Source organism: Beta vulgaris, chromosome 7 (assembly GCF_026745355.1).
Source record: "Beta vulgaris subsp. vulgaris cultivar EL10 chromosome 7, EL10.2, whole genome shotgun sequence".
NCBI classification, from domain to species: Eukaryota; Viridiplantae; Streptophyta; class Magnoliopsida; order Caryophyllales; family Amaranthaceae; genus Beta; species Beta vulgaris.
Window position 1 is genome coordinate 3,123,434 of NC_079208.1, and position 5,453 is coordinate 3,128,886.

Consider the following 5,453-nt stretch of genomic DNA (forward strand, 5'->3'; position numbering starts at 1 on the left):
TTATGGTGTTTTTTTCCTTTAGTAGGAGAGGAGTGTTTGAAATTGGTTGACGTGCTCCCATGTATTGATAAGGAAAGGCATGCTTTTTCAGAAGGAGGATTTTTTTGGAGATTTTCTGGAGGAGATAAAGGAGAAGTGACTGGGGTCTCAGAAGTAAGGATATTCTTCATACTAGAGTTCATAGGGTTAAGGGGGAGGTAATTGAGAATGGCAAAAGTATTTGAATCTTCTAAAATAGGCGGCGAAGAAGTGACTCTTTGGCCCCAGCTTTTTTCCACCCACTTCTTGCGAAGTGGGGACAATGACAAGGATTTGGGATTTGTCTTCTTTGAGTTGACTTGTGTCCACAAGGTTTCCCCAGCAGGGACATTTGTTTTTGTCTCTAGATTAGAGACCGTTTGGTTTTGGATCTTTCTGAATGTGGAGGCTTCCGGCTGGTTTGCACACCCCTGAGCATGGTGGTTGATCTTGTTACATTGAGCACACAGATTCGGCCATTCTTTGTATGACACGGCCTGCTTGAATTTCCCCAGCCAAATTGTATCCTTCCTTCCTTTTGATATATCCATCATGACAAGGATTTTTGCAAATCTCAAGCGAATTGCACTAGGAAGATTTAGTTCGGTTTTAATAAAAATCCCAAGGCAGTTTCCAATCATTTTCATCATTTTTTCACAAATGAATTCAACAGGGAGTTCATGAAGTTCAACCCAAACTGGAACATTGTGGACTTTTGCCATTGAAGCTTGGAAACCCGGGACCCATTTTTGGGTGGATAGAAAAGTGCTGTTAATGAACCACGGCCCTCCTGAAATTACTTTGGTTACTTCTTCATCAGAGATCAGCTTGGAGACAAAGAAACCTTTCCCTATTGGGAAAGTTTCACAAGAGGACGATAGTTTCCATATTTTCGGAAGAGTGGCTGCCACGAATTTCGTGGAGAACGATTTACCACAAGGTTTTGAGATTACGGAGAGCACCCAAGGGGAGCAAATAGACTGATATTCTTCCACCGAGATGGGGAGGAAGGCTTCACAGGCCTGATTAAAGGAAGACGGAGGGAGAGAGCTTGGTTGGGTTGGCCCATCAAACATCATAGGAGAACTCAGGGAATCCCGAAAAGATCTCGAAGGAGTGACAGTACCAAGCCTATCAACGCTTCTGATAACATCTGGAACCTGCACAGAGGAGCAAACAGGGGTTAGGAGGACGGGGGGAGGGTCAGGGGGTTTTTTTGGTGGAGGATTTGTGGTGTGAGGGGTTTGAATAGAGGGGGGGGGGAAGGGAGGGGGAGGGGGAGGGAAAGAGCATTCTCTCTCTAGGGGTTAGGGATGAATTCTCAGTGACGATCTTTTTGTATAAATTCCATTCTTTAGAATTGGCATTTGACAGAGGACAAAATCCTCTTCGATCTCCTCCAAAAAGATTGAACACGGCTTCTTATTTCTTTATTTTCGTGGGCATTGTTTTTTTGTTGATTAGAAAGGCCACAAGGAATCAATCCAAGAATCTCCTTGAACCGAGAGAGAAGCTCTAACCAACTAAGCATTGTTTTTCTGGGCATTATTCGTGGTATTTTTAAATTGGTCCTCTATGTTAGAGATTGTAGTTTGATTTTGTTTAAAGAAAACACAAGAGAATTTCATTCTCTAAGCAAGTATTATAGGAAATGATTTCTCTTATATCACAATACATATGACATTTTCCTATTTATATCATAAGAGATAGTTGGAGGAAATGTCTGAAACAACGTGTCGCTTCACACCAAATTAAAAGATACATATAAATCCTCTTAATTAATATTATAATTATACTCCACAACACCATATAAACATCATATATATATAACATACGAACATATTTAACTATAAATATTTCAACATTTTGTACTACACCGGAGATACAATAGTTGTTGTATTCCTCGAGGTTGATTGCCAAGAGTCCATGTATATGTAACGGGGAAAATTCAACTTTAGAAAAGTCTTTATTCATGCCACAATTTTCAAATAATTTTGTTCCGATTGTTCTCCGATTTTAGTTCATAGCAGAAAAGTTTTAGTTAACATAAAAATAGTAGCACGAAAAAACTTCATCAAAGCACTACCAATGCATATATGGGGAAGAAAATATGCAAAATAAAAAAAAAATGGAATTTCTAATTATCATCTAAACTTTTTTGAGTTCGTCTTGTAAGAAACCGCCTACTTTTAAATTAAAACTAGTTATTAGGCCCGGGCTATGCTCCGGGTAAGAAAAAAAATCTCATTTATTAATATAATACTTTATGATAATAACATTAAATACAACTTAGCCTAGTGGTTATAACTTTAGTATATGTACTTGAGGTCTCGGGATCAAACCCTATACTATGCATTACATCAACTAAAACTCTCTAGGGTCCCCTCAAAAAAAAAAAAAACTAAAACTCTCTAGGGAGAGTGCCACGTGGCACAGTTTCTTGTTTTCGCACGCCTTTTAATATATTTGTATAGATTAGGCAATGTAAGTCCAATATTAAAAAGAGAATTAGCCCAATAGTAACTAGGTTAATTTTTTTCGGTGACTAGTTTAATTTATTTAGTTACTAGATTTACTTTTATATTAAAATTAGACCATCTCTTTTAATTTTTTTTGAACTTTCGAGCACTAATTTAACACTTTTTAATTAAAATATAATCTCTATATTGTAACACTATTATCAACTTTCTGTTAGCAGTTTAGCACTATATTGAATTTTCTTGAATAAAATTTATCATTCTTCTTTATAAAAAAAAGATTAAAAAGTACTACTACATGTTAGATTGAGTTAAGCATAAATACGAGCCTTAAGTTTTAGTACTTTTCACTAAGTTTTTTTTTCACCCTTAGAGTACTATGACCACTCTCACGCTATATTTTAATTAGTTGTGGTTAAAAACTTAGTACCTTGAGTTAAAAACTTAGTACCTTGAGTTAAAAACTTAATACTTAGGGTTATCATTGTTTTGGTTGTTATTTGCGTCTGGGAATTGATCAAATTGCTAATATCCCGCTCAAAAAAAAAATGCTAATATCAAGTTTCACTTTCTTTTACTCTCTTTTGTTAACTTGGATTTAACTCACTTAAGCAAAAAAATGCAAAAACATAGTACCATCAGATCTAAAACTTAATATCTTTTATAAAATCTTAGTCCCTAAAGCAAAAACTTGATTAAATATAACTGTAACAACCAAAAACTTAAACATTTTGGGAATAAAATCTTGACAAAAAAGAAAGCTAATAAATGACCCAACAAACACCATGCAACTCCATCCAACTATGAACAAACAGGAAAGCTAATTAGCTTGCATCATCCTATCCCCATGCATCAATATAAGAGCAAAAGAGCAATACCTGCATAAAATGAAACAACCAGCAACTTTTAAAATCATTTACTTGTTCAAACTTACAGTGATGTATATAATCAACTCAATAATAAGTAAAGTCACTTACTAATCAAGGTTGGATGATGTTAGATTTGAGTTCATGTTGATTTGAGTTAAACTTTGATTTTTGTACTGCCAATTCAAGCAACATGAGAAGTTAAGAATGTTAATTATGGGAGAAGAATGAATATGAAGAAAAAATGAGCATATTAACTTACCATGGTTGTCTCTGGTAGCCATTTGGGTAGGTGTAAATACCTACATCCTGTTGTGCATTAGAACACTTGTTTGACTTTGTTGTGTTGAGGGCGCAATTGTCCTTTCTTTGTTGTTTGCCTATGTTTTGATTGCTTTTCTTTTGGTGCCTTTTGTTTAGCTTGTTGTTGATTTGACGACCCTTGTGGGCTGTGGGTGTATCGATTAATGACATTGGACACTTTCTTTTGTTATGTCCTTTCTCACCAACAATTACTACACTATGGAGTTGTATATAAAAAAAACAAGTAAAATGTGCAAAATATCAAGCAATTAACATAATATATGTGATATTATGAAGTACTAATACTTAGTAATATAAAACTCTTGATTTGTAAAAGAATTTTCGCAAACACACGAATAGTGTTAATCAATATTCATCCAATTGGATTTAAACAATTGAATGTAGGCTATCTAGTACAATAACAAAAATCAACAAAATGGTATAATTGATTAAATAGTCTACTAAATTTGTGGAATGCCAAAATTACATTTGGTAATACTACCATTCTTTCATTCACAGTCAACGTGCATTCACATAGAGGTTGACAAATCCTTAATCTATTGAACCCAAAAAAAAAGCCCAATTACATTAACATTAGTCCTTGCTAATTATAAAAAAAAAAAAAAGGCCAATTACATTTACACCTATGTAACCTCTAATCGGTACCTTCTGTGTAATGCACTATGCATCATCATCCTCCTCCTGTGTAAGGCTAATTCAATGCCTTATGATGAGAACTAACTCATGTAAATTAAGATTTGAATATCTAGACTAAAGATGAATTCAAACACCCTTAGGCCTTAACCTCCCTTTCCTCTGTTATGCTCATAGATAGTTGGCATTTTTCTTCAATATAAAGCATAATTTATACTGAAAACCTTAATTAATTAAAAACGAACAATTTCATCATCAACTGAATTGCTACAGTTCAATGATATTTCATGAATAAACTTAAAATTTATAGAAAAAAACGATTAATAACCCTAACCCTAACATATATATTGAAAAAGTTGAGTAATTGAAACAAAAAAAAAACTTTGGAGCAACTTACCTAAATTGGGAGCAGCAAGAGTGCGAAATTGGAAGCAAAAATGAGTTTGGATCAACAATAGTCTGACCTTAGCTTGGGAAGCTCTTGAACAGAGGAGATAAAAGAAAGTGAAACTTGTATTTGCAGTTTGATCAATTCAAGACGCAAATAACAACCAAAGGAATGATAACCCTAGGTATTAAGTTTTTAACTCAAGGTACTAAGTTTTATACCCCAACCAATTAAAATATAGGGTAAGAATGGTCATAGTACTCTAAGGGTGAAAAAAAAACTTAGAATCCCCAATTAGTGAAAAATACTAAAACTTAGAGCTTGTATTAATTTATTTAGTTACTAGATTTACTTTTATATTAAAATTAGACCATCTCTTTTAATTTTTTTTGAACTTTCGAACACTAATTTAACACTTTTTAATTAAAATATAATCTCTATATGTAACACTATTATCAACTTTCTGTTAGCAGTTTAGCACTATATTGAATTTTCTTGAATAAAATTTATCATTCTTCTTTATAAAAAAAAGATTAAAAAGTACTACTACATGTTAGATTTTCCTTTGGACTCTAAGCCTTTGTCTTGTATCGTGATTCGCGAGAGATAAATAGAACGTGCTAAAAAAGATTACTTTTTGTTTTTCAAAAGATTCCAAATTCAATTCATAAGCTAATTAATTAATTATTTTCATTTTTATAAAAATACATACAAATAATAAAAAATATAACCACAAAAACTCTATAA